This window comes from Neophocaena asiaeorientalis, unplaced genomic scaffold (assembly GCF_003031525.2).
Source record: "Neophocaena asiaeorientalis asiaeorientalis breed wild unplaced genomic scaffold, Neophocaena_asiaeorientalis_V1.1 scaffold635, whole genome shotgun sequence".
NCBI lineage: Eukaryota > Metazoa > Chordata > Mammalia > Artiodactyla > Phocoenidae > Neophocaena > Neophocaena asiaeorientalis.
In genome coordinates this window covers 1,796,269-1,810,005 of record NW_020174929.1, presented here as the reverse complement: position 1 = coordinate 1,810,005, position 13,737 = coordinate 1,796,269, and the positions used below count along the sequence as shown (strand labels likewise).

General features: G+C 42.3%; 1 pseudogene; it reads left to right on the top strand.

Annotated features, from left to right (window-relative positions):
* The window catches only part of LOC112410687 (60S ribosomal protein L17 pseudogene), an 11,716-nt pseudogene extending 187 nt beyond the window's left edge, over positions 1 to 11,529 (top strand).
* The last annotated feature ends 2,208 nt before the right edge of the window (positions 11,530 to 13,737 follow it).

Genomic DNA, 13,737 nt, shown 5'->3' with positions numbered 1-13,737 from the left:
GTCAGTTTTTAGATTTTAAAGCGTTTTAGGGTTTTTAAAAAACCTTTTTTTCTTTTTTTTATCTTCAGAGTGCTAGGCGTGAAAGCAGCGGAGGCTGCCGCGACCGGGGGTGGAGATAGCAAAGTATACGTTCTTATCAGTTATTTGCTATTATTGTCTACTACGGAGGGTGACCTGTTAGAAATAAATATCATAGGGTAGGCACCCTACGCAGGAACAAGAGAAGGTTTTTCAAGACAGGTAAGCGGTTAAAAAAAAAAAAAAAAAGGCACATAAAGTAAAGAAGCCATAAAAGTTGCATGAAGTTTGTGGCACGGCAGAGCTTGAGGCCCATGAAAGACGTGGAAATCGAGTCTCGTTGGATGGGGAAGCTCAAAGAAAACTCACTCTATGTAGGGTCCCATACTTAAATTGGGCGCTCCAAATGGGAATAAATGAGAGAGAATGGTTTCTTTTACGATTGCTACCCTAACTTTCGTACTGATGTAAAGGCAGGCCATGGATAGTGGAAAGAACACAGACCTTGGCTTCTGCTAGAATGGGTTGGCCTCTGGGCTCTGCTACTTATGAGTTATGTGATATTGGCTAAGTTACCTAATATGTCTGAATTTCGGGTTCTTCATCTGTAAAATGAAAATAAATGTACCTGTTCATAAGATTATTGTAGAGGTAAATGGAGATGACAAATATAAAATATAGGAACTGTGGGTTCTTGTTGATTGTTCTGCCTTTTTTAATCAGGAAAAGGGGAAAAAATGAGTGGAAAGTGACTTGGCCTTATATGTATAATATAAGTCGAAAGAATTGCGAGAGAAGAGGGATGAGAAAAGAACAAGAGCGACATTGGCAGGCTGGCCCTTACCTACTGCACTGTGGCTCTTCAGCAAGTCTTGTAGAACTGTGTTTCTCTGTCAGTTTCATCCCTCCTGCAACGCGTCTTTGGCCTCCACTTGCCTGACCCTGATGGAATAGCTGAAAATCTGGTTGTTCTAGCAGGCACACAGCTTTTTTTTTTTTTTTTGCGGTACGCGGGCCTCTCACCGTTGTGGCCTCTATCGCTGTGGAGCGCAGGCTCAGCGGCCATGGCTCACGGTACCAGCCGCTCCGCGGTATGTGGGATCTTCCCGGACCGGGGCACGAACCCGTGTCCCCTGCATCGGCAGGCGGACTCTCAACCACTGCGCCACCAGGGAAGCCCAAGCACACAGCTTTTTCATTGGAAAAAGTTTAGGTGAGGGTCAGGGATGGATTACCCTCAGAAAATATCTTTCCCAGGTGTGCTTCTGAGGGTACTGCTTTGCCAGGGCTCCCCAAGGGATTCCGTCCCTATTTCAACAACAGAACGCTTATGTTGCTACAACCTTGCTTGTTTGATGGTTCTCTTTTGTGATATATGATCTGCTGCACACCTGCCTTCGTGGACTGCAAAATGCTCAGTGTATTCGTGTTATAATGAATACTTTACCCAGAATCAAGTTGGAAGAGATTCTGTTTCCTATAGTGAAAATCCCTGGGATTAAAAAAAAGTCCTCCCATCTCACTAATCCTGGAATATACCAGTGGGCACACAGAGCTCCTTTCCTTTTAACTTCTGTGGTTAATCTCCGGGGCTTAGGAACGCGGGAGTAGGGAGGGATGGTGCCTGAGATTTTGACCAGGAGCCCAAGGTTTCACAACAGAGCACTGGATCGCAAGGTTTAAAGATTCATTTCCCTAGACCAGCCTCCTCTTGCAGGATCTTTGCCCCACATCCAGCTCATCCCTGGAGAATCCGTGGAGATGTCAGTCTCGGGGAAGGCCTGAGACCTATTCCCGTGGCCCAGCTTAACTTACACCCATCCCCTTATCTGGAAGCACACGTGTCAAGAGGAAGATCCGGGTCAGTGCAAGGAGGTGGCCTTCCATATCTGATGAAGGGACATGGTTCAGACCCTAGAACTTCCCAGTGGAAGATGGAGAGACCCTTGCTTCAAGCTGGGCAGGACGGTTGGGGCTTCAGTATGACCCATTCTGCCATATAGAGCTGATAGGAGACTCCATGGAAGTCAGAGGGTAGGAGTGCATTGCTGCCGTCTCCTTAGCAACTGTGGGACTTCAGACTCTTTCTTTAGGCTGGTAGGCCCAAAAGCAGTGGAGGCTGCAGCGACTGGGGGCAGAGGAACAGGAACAAAGGGTCTGAGCACAGCAGCTCCTCTGATTACTGGCAAAACTTGACCTAAATCTTGGCTCTCCTAGGCCATGGTCCAGAACCTTCCACTCTTTTACCATGTTCTTCTAACTGTTTGCTGGGGCAGGACTTAGAGTGAGGATTAAGATCATAGTTTCAGTGTCTCTAACACCCTGCAAGCTCTGAGAGACAATTTCAGACCAAAACCCAAGTCCAAACCCAAGTAGGAAAATCCAGCTGGCTACACATAACAGCTCCTTCGACATGAGGATAATGAAGAAATCACTCCCTGGACCTGGAGAAGTTCAGAGAGGAAAGTGGGGTCTGGTTGTCCCAAGTGATCAAAGAGATACATCTGCCTGGAAGGGGCTGTGTGATCAGGTGAATCAGTTTATTGCCTTTAGCAAGATTTGATTATGTCTGGAGTCTTAGGACATTCTGTGAGGAGATATTGGCTGGGAACTGGTCCCTGGCCACACGCAGGGAAGAATGTTCTCAGTACCTTCTTTCAAGATCAGATGGCCTTATGCCACTGGGACTGATGCCCAGAAGTCCCCAGGGCTAGTTTGCCTTCTTCCTTAGCTTCTGCCAGATTGCTTAGAGAACATGATTTTTTCCATTGGGCATTGAAGTCTCTTCCCCGTCCTCAAATTTCTTAGCACACTTGTAGCTAACTGGGCTGTCCGCATCTCCAAGGATTTCTATGAGGGGCTGTGGAGAAAGGCAGTTCTGCAACACTGGTCATGTGCCTGGCATGTGACACATATTCAGCCTTGCTCATAAGTATGGGCAGATCAGCAGCCCACCCTTCCCTTACTCAGACTCATATCTGTAAGAAGTGAGGCACAGACCCAATGTGGGAAACTACGGAAGGGCCAGGATCACTGTGGGTGTGGAGGAGAAATGTAGCATGGGGCGTGGAAGTAGAGCACTCAAGAGAGCAGGAAAAGGGGGAGATTCAGTTCCGTTCCATTCAGTGTGGCCACTGAAATTAGTGGCACTTTATGCCGGGCACTGTTCTGGGTTCCAGGGACGTAAAGAAGAGAGAAAACTCTGCGCTCACAGTTGCATGGGCCATAGGTTATAATTTTAATATGATGAGGTAAAAGCTGTTCTACAGGGTTTATGTACAGGGTGCTATGGAAACTTGGGGCATGAAACTGAGCTTTGAGGGAAACAGGGAAGGACTCCTGGAGGAGATGATACTCTGGAGTAGAATCTTTAAGGCTAAGTAGGGATTATCCAGGAAGTACAAGAAAGAGGGCTCTAGGAACAATCAGTAGATCCATAGGATCGGGGGAGAGAGGTATAGAAAAGTTTGGTGTGTGCCGGTATGAACACACATTTATGTATCACTAGAACATGGGGGGTGGTTACAGATAAGGCTGGAGAAGGAGGTAGAGCCAGGTTACAAAGGACCATGAGTGAAAATTTATTTATTTAATTTTATTTTTTATTGAAGTACAGTTGATTTACAGTGTTCCACGTATACAACAGAGGGATTCAGTTATATGTATTCTTTTTCAGATTCTTTTTTTAAAACTTACTGAAGTATAGTCGATTTACAATGTTTCAGGTATACAGGGAAGTATTTAAGTAATACATAAATGTATCTATATGTCTATTCTTTTTAACATCTTTATTGCAGTATAATTGCTTTACAATGGTATGTTAGTTTCTGCTGTATAACAAAATGAATCAGCTATATGTATACATATATCCCCATATCCCCTCCCTCTTGCATCTCCCTCCACCCTCCCTATCCCACCCCTCTAGGTGGTCACAAAGCAACGAGCTGATCTCCCTGTGCTATGTGCCTGCTTCCCACTAGCTATCTATTTTACATTTGCTAGTGAATATATGTCCATGCCACTCTCTCACTTTGTCCCAGATTCCCCTTCCCCCTCCCTGTGTCCTCAAGTCCATTCTCTTCATCTTCATCTTTACTCCTGTCCTGCCGCTAGGTTCTTCAGAACCTTTTTTTTTTTTTTTTTAGATTCCATATATATGTGTTAGCATATGGTATTTGTTTTTCTTTTTCTGACTTACTTCACTCTGTATGACAGTCTCCAGGTCTATTCACCTCACTACAAATAATTCAATTTCATTTCTTTTTATGACTGAGTAATATTCCATTGTATGTATGTGCCACATCTTCTTAATCCGTTCATCTGTCAGTGGACACTTAGGTTGCTTCCATGTCTGGCCTATTGTAAATAAAGCTGCAGTGAGCATTGTGGTACATGACTCTTTTTTGAATTATGGTTTTCTCATAGTATATGCCCAGTAGTGGGATTGCTGTGTTGTATGGTAGTTCTATTTTTAGTTTTTTAAGGAACTTCCATACTGGTCTCCATAGTGGCTGTATCAATTTACATTCCCACCAACAGTGCAAGAGGGTTCCCTTTTCTCCACACCCTCTCCAGCATTTATTGTTTGTAGATTTTTTGCTGATGGCAATTCTGACTGGTGTGAGTTTTGATTTGCACTTCTCTAATGATTAGTGATGTTGAGCATCCTTTCATGTGTTTGTTGGCAATCTGTATATCTTCTTTGGAGAAATGTCTGTTTAGCTCTTCTGCCCATTTTTGGATTGGGTTGTTTGTTTTTTGATATTGAGCTGCATGAGCTGCTTGTATATTTTGGAGATTAACCCTTTGTCAGTTGCTTCATTTGCAAATATTTTCTCCCATTCTGAGGGTTGTCTTTTTGTCTTGTTTATGGCCTCCTTTGCTGTGCAAAAGCTTTTACGTTTCATTAGGTCCCATTTGTTTATTTTTGTTTTTATTTCCGTTTCTCTAGGAGGTGGGTCAAAAAGGATCTTGCTGTGATTTATGTCATAGAGTGTTCTGCCTATGTTTTCCTCTAAGAGTTTGATAGTGTCTGGCCTTACATTTAGGTCTTTAATCCATTTTGAGTTTATTTTTGTGTATGGTGTTAGGGAGTGTTCTAATTTCATTCTTTTACATGTAGCTGTCCGGTTTTCCCCGCACCACTTACTGAAGGAGGCTGTCTTTTCTCCATTGTATATTCTTGCCTCCTTTATCAAAGATAAGGTGACCATATGTGTGTGGGTTTATCTCTGGTCTTTCTATTCTGCTCCATTGAGCTATATTTCTGTTTTTGTGCCAGTACCATACTCTTTTGATTACTGTAGCTTTGTAGTATAGTCTGAAGTCAGGGAGCCTGATTCCTCCAGCTCCGGTTTTCGTTCTCAAGATTGCTTTTGCTATTTGGGGTCTTTTGTGTTTCCATACAAATTGTGAAATTTTCTGTTCTAGTTCTGTGAAAAATGGCATTGGTAGTATTATAAGGATTGCATTGAATCTGTAGATTGCTTTGGGTAGTAGAGTCATTTTCACAATGTTGATTCTTCCAATCCAAGAACATGGTATATCTCTCCATCTATTTGTATCATCTTTAATTTCTTTCATCAGTGTCTTGTAGTTTTCTGCATACAGGTGTTTTGTCTCCTTAGGTAAGTTTATTTCTAGATATTTTATTGTTTTTGTTGCAGTGGTAAATGGGAGTGTTTCCTTAATTTCTCTTTCAGATGTTTCATCATTAGTGTATAGGAATGCAAGAGATTTCTGTGCATTAATTTTGTATCTTGCTACTCTATCAGATTCATTGATTAGCTCTAGTAGTTTTCTGGTAGCATCTTCAGGATTCTCTATGTAGAGTATCTTGTCACCCACAAACAGTAATGGTTTTATTTCTTCTCTTCCGATTTGGATTCCTTTTATTTCGTTTTCTTCTCTGATTGCTGTGGCTAAAACTTCCAAAACTATGTTGAATAATAGTGGTGAGAGTGGGCAGCCTTGTCTTGTTCCTGATCCTAGTGGAAATGGTTTCAGTTTTTCACCATTGACGACGATGTTGGCTGTGGGTTTGTCATATATGGCCATTATTATGTTGAGGTAAGTTCCTTCTTTGCCTACTTTCTGGAGGGTTTTTATATATATATATATCTATTCTTTTCAGGTTCCTTTCATGGTATTAGAAGATATTGAATATAATTCCCTGTGCTATACTGTAGGTCCTTGTTGTTTATCTATTTTATGTATAGTAGTATGTATATGTTAATCCCAAATTCCCAGTTTATCCCTCCCCCCATGAGTGAAATGTTAACAACTGTAGACTGAGTGTATTATAGAGGCACTCCTGAAGGGAGTGTGAGGATGTGGGAAGGTCTGACTTGTCTTTTGGATGGACCCATTGAGCAGTTCTGTGTGGGATGGATGTCAGGGCAGGATTCGAGTTAAGGAAGTTAGAAGGTTGTTTCAAGTGTTCAGTCAGCTCATTAGGCAACGCCTCTGTTGGCTTGTCCCTTACACTGAAACATTGCTCAAGCTGGTAGTGTCCACTATAGAACTATTAATAAGCCAGTGATATTGTACAAGCGAAGCCTATGCAGATGTTGAGGAGAGAGGTAATGTCAGTGTGTGAAGAAGAGTGGTCTGACTCTGGGGTACTCATTACACTTGTGTATTTGCCATAATCCGGGGTCTGTGTCTTGGTTTTCCACTCTCCCAAAGCATATCCATCCCCCAGGTCTAGATTCACATAAACCAGGCTCATCAGATTTATTTACAAAACATGTATCATAACATATTGATTTATGATGAGAAACAGTCATCACGGGGTTGAAATATTCTATGTCAGCTGGGTTGCAGCAAGAGTACTTTGAGCCCCGCATGCACTGCTGGAGGATGGACACGGTTGGAGTATTTTATGATCACGATTACACTGATGAGGGGTGGCCAGAGAATAATGCGTTTTATTGATACGGGTTTGAAGTCCACACATCTTACATTGGTTTTCCTTGGTTTGTGTCCTAATACATGCTTCCTAAAGTTGAAATAATATTAACTTTGAGGCTTATGTGGTAGATGGAGTACATGTCCATACCTTCTATCTATCATTTTTTAAAGACAGAAAGGCTCCTCACTTTGTTCAGCGACTTGGTGCTGTGGGATGCAGATAGTCTCCTCCTAGGCTAAGCTGAACATGACTTGTTGGTGGCATCAGAGATATGAGGACATTTAGTAGTTTTCAGCTACTCAGTTTGGTAGCCGTTTCAACTTCCTTCTAGGTCTCCTTTATATGAGAGAGAATTCTATCTTATTTAAGTCACTTTTATTTTGGGGTTTCCCATTATTTACATTATACCAGATCCTAAGTGTCACCACAGGAAAATTATATTTCATAGAAACCTGGTAAAGCTACATGAACATTAGCAAAAAGAGGATCTGAAGCAAAAAACTATAACAATGTTTATGGGCAAAAAGGCAAAGAATGTCACTACATAATGATAAGAGACAGGAAGATACAATAATTCTAAACGTACTGTAGGTGCCCACTTTTATGGCATTAAAAAACAAAGCTAAAGGACACAGCCAAGCACATATCAGAGCCCTGATCTTTGTAAACCAGGAGGGTCATAGGTGTTTCTGCCCAGCAATGTGCATCTAATTTGTGGGCCTCATTATTTATGGCTGCTAAGAGATATGAAATCATAAAGCTCATTAGTGAATGGACTGCTCAACTGCAACTAAAGAATGAAAGTCCCCAGTGGCCCTGTGCTCTGGCTGATTATTAAAGAAAAATAGGAGAAAGTATACTGGAATGTAAAATCAGCAGTTTTTGCTAGAATTGACATTATTTTTTCTGACTATAGCCCACCTTTCTTTGTCTTTCGGTGTTGTTTTCACTCTTATTATAAATAGGTTATTGCCAGATTAAAAAAATCAATCTTAAAACCTCTGTCTTTTAACTGATAATTATCGTCCATTTATATTTGCTTTGATAAGTGACAATTTATTTCTGTCTTTTTTGTGCTTTTTATTTACTGTTTTATTGATTAAGTGATTATTGATTGATTTTTGCTTGTACTGATTATGCTTCCTTTGGTTTCGAAGTTACACGTTCTAATTTTATTCTAATAGAGATTTATTTTTAACCAGTAAACTTGGTTAAGAAATGTCTAAAGTTAATCATTATCTTCATCTTCTTCCAATAATTCAAAGACTTTGGAATGTTTTAGTGCAGTGGTTTTCTGCTCACCTTTCATATTGTGTTTAATATTTTAATTTAACCTTATTTTTATACCTCTAAATTACTTATTTATATATTTTATTATTTTAATAGTTGTTGCTTATAATATTCTCTGATGTAAATAATTTCCTTATTAATGCTTTTTCATCTTATTTCTTCTCTCTGGGCTTAATTTACTGCTTTATGAAGTGCATCTTTTAGTAATAGTTTTAGTGATGATTTTTATTAGTTACAATATAGTTGATGTACCATATTATGTGAGTTTCAGGTGTACAACATAGTGATTCACAATTTTTTTTTTTTTTGAAGTACGTGGGCCTCTCACTGTTGTGGCCTCTCCCGCTGGGGAGCAGAGGCTCCGGATGTGCAGGCTCAGTGGCCACGGCTCACGGGCCCAGCCGCTCCGCGGCACGTGGGATCCTCCTGGACCGGGGCACGAACCCATGTCCCCTGCATCGGCAGGCGGACTCTCAACCACTGTGCCACCAGGGAAGCCCATGATTCACAATTTTTTAAAGGTTATACTCCATTTATAGTTATTATAAAATATTGGCTGTAATTCCTGTGTTGTACAATATATCCTTGTAGCTTGTTTTCCACATAGTAGTTTGTACCTCTTAATCCCCTCCCCCTGACTTGCTCCTCTCCGCTTCCTTCTCACACTGGTAACTACTAGTTTGTTCTCCATAGCTGTGAGTCTTGTTTCTTTTTTGTTATAGTCATTTGTTTGTTTTATTTTTTAGATTCCACATATAAGTGATATCATAATGATACTTGTTTTTCTCTGTCTGAATTATTTCGCTTAGCATAATACCCTCCAGGTCCATCCATGTTGTTGCAAATGGCAAAATCTCATTTCTTTTTTTATTACTGAGTAGTATGCCATTGATTATATATGTGTGTGTGTGTGTGTGTGTGTGTGTGTGTGTGTGTGTGTATCCGTCCCATTTTCTTTATCCATTCATCTGTTGATGGACACTTAGTTTGCTTCCATATGTTGGGTATTGTAAATAATGCTGCTGTGAATATTGGGGTTGTTAGTTCCATTTTTAATCTTTGAGGAACCTCCAAACTGTTTTTCATAGTGGCTGCACCAATTTACATTCCATCAGTTGTGTATCAGGCTTCCCGTTTCTCCACATCCTCATGTGCATTTGTTATCTCTTGTCTTTTTGATGATAGCCATCCTGACAGGTGTGAAGTGATATCTTATTGTGTTTTTTATTTGCATCTCCCTATCTTTTCTCCATTGAGTGTTCTTGGCTCTCTTGAAATATATTAGTTGATCATATATGCATGGGCTCTTATTTCTGTTCCATTGGTGTATGTGCCTGTTTTTATGCCAGTACCATACTGTTTTGATTACTATAGGTTTATAATATAGTTTGTAATTAAGAAGCATGGTGCCTCCAGCTTTCTTGTTCTTTCTCAGCATTATTTTGGCTATTTGGGATCTTTTGTGGTTCCATATGAATTTCAGAATTGTTACTTTTATTCTGTAAAAACTGTCCTGCTCTTGTGCCGTTTAGCCAAAGAAACTAACTCAGGGTTTATTCACTGCACTCCCAGTGCACTCCCAGTGCACTCCCAGTGCAGTGCAGTGGCAATTAAAATATCACCCCTTTTCAACCTTTGATGAATTAATGGATCTGAGAGTTAAGTATCAATGATTACTGAAAGCACAAAAAGAGGCACAACCAGATATTATGAGATTTTTTAAAAATTATTTATTTATTTATTTTTTGGCTGTGTTGGGTCTTCATTGCTGCGCGAGGGCTTTCCTCTGGTTGTGGCGAGCGGGGGCTACTCTTCCTTGTGGTGCGTGGGCTTCTCATTGAGGTGGCTTCTCTTGTTGCAGAGCACAGGCTCTAGGAGCATGGGCTTCAGTAGTTGTGGCTCACGGGCTTAGTTGCTCAGTGGCACGTGGGATCTTCCCGGACCAGGGCTCAAACTCATGTCCCCTGCATTGGCAGGCGGATTCTTAACCACTGCGCCACCAGGGAAGCCCTATTATGAGATTTTGATGAAAAGATACAAGAAAACTTGTAGTTATGGTAAAGGGGTTGAACCCGAGCCTGACCAAGCCTCTGGATCCAGCTGCCAATCTCCAGGAAATATGAGGACAGAGGTACAAGTTCAATGTCACCGTGAGTGAGTACACAGTCAAGAAAATCCAGGTTGTGGGTAAATCTGCAGGTCAGGGGTCCTAGGCTATTCAACAGGTAATTTGTAAGAGAGCAGGAGGGAGAACACACAGATAAACAGAGACCAAATGATACATCAAATAAAAAATGAGCAAAATGAAATTTTAGTTTTGTAAGATTTGTAAATTGTAGTTTGCTCAATTGGTTGGCATAAATAGAAGGAAATTCAGGGACATGATTACAATAAAAGTCAAGGGTTGTGGTAACTTGCGAGGTTTATGATTGGGATGGGGGTATAGAGAAGTATTTCTTGGGTGGCTACAAAGTTGTGTTTTATCATCTGGGTGGTGTTTACTATAGGGTTAAGCTTATAATAATTTGTGAAGCTCTACATTTGTCTTGTGGGTTTTTTGTACATGTGTTATTTATGTATTTTACAACCAAAAGTTTTATTTTTTTGATTCCTTTTCCAGTAAGCAGCCTGAGGTGACCTCTAAAAGTGGTTCGCTATTCACTTGACCCAGAAAACCCCACAAAATCATGCAAGTCAGGAGGTTCAAATCTTCGTGTTCACTTTAAGAACACTTGTGAAACTGCCCAGGCCATTAAGGGTATGCATATCCGAAAAGCCACCAAGTATCTGAAGGATGTCACTTTAAAGAAGCAATGTGGGGCTTCCCTGGTGGTGCAGCGGTTGAGAGTCCGCCTGCCGATGCAGGGGACACGGGTTCGTGCCCCAGTCCGGGAAGATCCCACATGCCGCGGAGTGGCTGGGCCCATGAGCCATGGCCGCTGAGCCTGCGCGGTGCGCCATTCCATCATTACAATGGTGGAGTTGGTAGGTGTGTCCAGGCCAAACCGTGGGGCTGGACGCAGGGTCAGTGGCCCAAAAAAAGTGTTGAATTTTTACTGCACATGCTCAAAAATGCAGAGAGTAATGCTGAAGTTAAGGGCTTAAATGTAGATTTTGTGGTCATTAAGAACATCCAGGTGAACAAAGCCGCCAGGATTTGGTGCAGGACTTACAGAGCTCATGGTTGGATCATCCCATACATGAGCTCTCCCAGCCCCACTGAGATGATCCTTACTGAAAAAGAACAGATTGTTTCTAAAGCAGAAGAGCAGTTTGCACAGAAGAAAAAGATATCCCAGAAGAAACTGAAGAAATGCTGCAAAAAATAAATGCAAATAAAAGTAAAAAAAAAAAAGTTTTATTTTTTTAAAAGAGGGGATTAATGACAAAGCATAACTTAAGAGATGGGTGGGAATGTGCTAGGAGCGTGGCTGGAAGGATAAGACTTGGCAGGAGAATTGACACTTATTCCTCTGAAGAAGAAGGAAAAGAGGAAAAATACATATATATTTATAGGTATATGGTTGCTTATTGAGTGAGGTGGGTGGGAATAGGGTGCAAAGGTAAATGATTCAAGACCCTCTGACGTTTATTTTTTTCTGGAGCAGAAACCAGATCACCTGCTGAGAGTAGGACAGGCTCTGGTGGGCGGTGAGGTCAAATAGTATCTGAAGTGAAAAGAAGGACCTAATTTCTACTCTCAGCTTGCTTGCAGGATTGTGTAATACTCTCCAGTGGCTTTCAGAAGCCTAGGAGTAGAAGTAGCCCTGTGGCTGACTTTTCTTCTGTGTAGTGTGATAGAAGAAAAAAATAACAATTAGTGTCCTAGAAAAAAATTGTTTGATGTGATGTCATTTGGGTCATAGATATTACCCAGGAAGATGAAAGGTTAATGTTTGTCATGGGTTAAACTGTGCAAAGATGCTGGAGTCCTAACCTCTAGTGCCTGTGAATGTGACCTTATTTGGAAATAGGGTCCCTGCAGATGATCGAGTTAAGGTGGGTCCTGATCCAATACGACTGTGTCCTCATAAGTGGGCAGAACTGGACACAGGCACAGACACATATGGAGGGAAGACAATGTGAAGACACAGGGAGAACACCATCTCCAAGCCATGGAATGCCAGGGGCTACTGGAAGCTAGGAGAGAGACTTGGAACAGATACTGCCTTCACAAGCCTCAGAAGGAAACAACCCTGAAGACAGCTTGATTTCAGATTTCTAGCGTCCAGAACTGTGAGACAATACATTTCTGTTGTTTAAGCCCCCCAGGTTGTAGTGCTTTATTATGGCGGCCCTAGGGAATTAATGCAGTGCCCTAGAAAAAAATTTGGGTTTGGTTGATGTGATGTCATATACATGTGATGTGCGTGGTGCATGCTCTCATTGAGCTTGTAGTCAAGTGGAGGGAGCAAATATTAAATCAAGAAAAACATAAGTATGCTAACAATGGAAAAGGATCCTGTGATAAAAATTAACGAGGGAGAATATGATTTAGGTGTGGAACATTCAGGAAAATTCATTCTGTGGAAAAGACCGAGAATATCTCTTTAAATGAGTAAATGTTAGGTGAAGGTTGGGGGATGGCGATGCAGATTTCCAGGATGTGCGAATAGCTTGGGTAGAAGCTGTGAGGGGGTGTGTTTGAGAACAGTGAAGTCCAGGGGTTGGACCAAGGGGAGGGGGTGGGCAAAAGAGAGGAATAGGGCTGGGGAGGTAGTCGGGGGCCAGTCGGGGAGCTTGGCGTCCATGTAAGCAGCTGGTACTTCAGCCCATTAGGAAGACGGTGAAAGGCTTTACGCGTGGCAAATGCGTGATCCAGTTTGTTTTATAAAGGTCATTTTTTTTTTTTTTTCGGTACGCGGGCCTCTCACTGTCGCGGCCTCTCCCGCCGCGGAGCACAGGCTCTGGACGCGCAGGCTCAGCGGCCGTGGCTCACGGGCCCAGCCGCTCTGCGGCATGTGGGATCTTCCCGGACCGGGGCATGAACCCGTGTCCCCTGCATCGGCAGGCGGACCCTCAACCACTGCGCCACCAGAGAAGGTCCTATAAAGGTCATTTTGATGACTACGTGAAGCAGGAATGATAAATACGTAAAAATGACACAGGAGGCTGGTTAAGAGGCCAGTTACTCAGTCGAATGACAGATGGTGATACCTCGAGCTGCGTGGTGGTCGTGCAGATGGAGGGGTGGGTGGGAGTGAGCTGATTGGTGAGGTTTGTTGAGCAATGCGGTGTGGGTGGGGTGAGGGAGAGAAGGTGTCAGATCATGTCTGGGATTGTTCTGGAAACTGCATGAGGCTGTTAGCAAATGTTCTTGCCTGTTCCATGGTGTGTGGACCCTCAACAGATGAATAGCCTCTGGTCACCAAAGGTTGCTGGGAAGCAGCATCCTTCAGAGGAGAACCCAGCGTTTCACTGGAACGTAGAGGTGGAAGGGTGTGCTGGGGAGAAGGTATAAAGTAGAAGGAATTGGGGTTCTGGAGGGCACCGTGGTAAGAGTGGAGTTGGAGGCC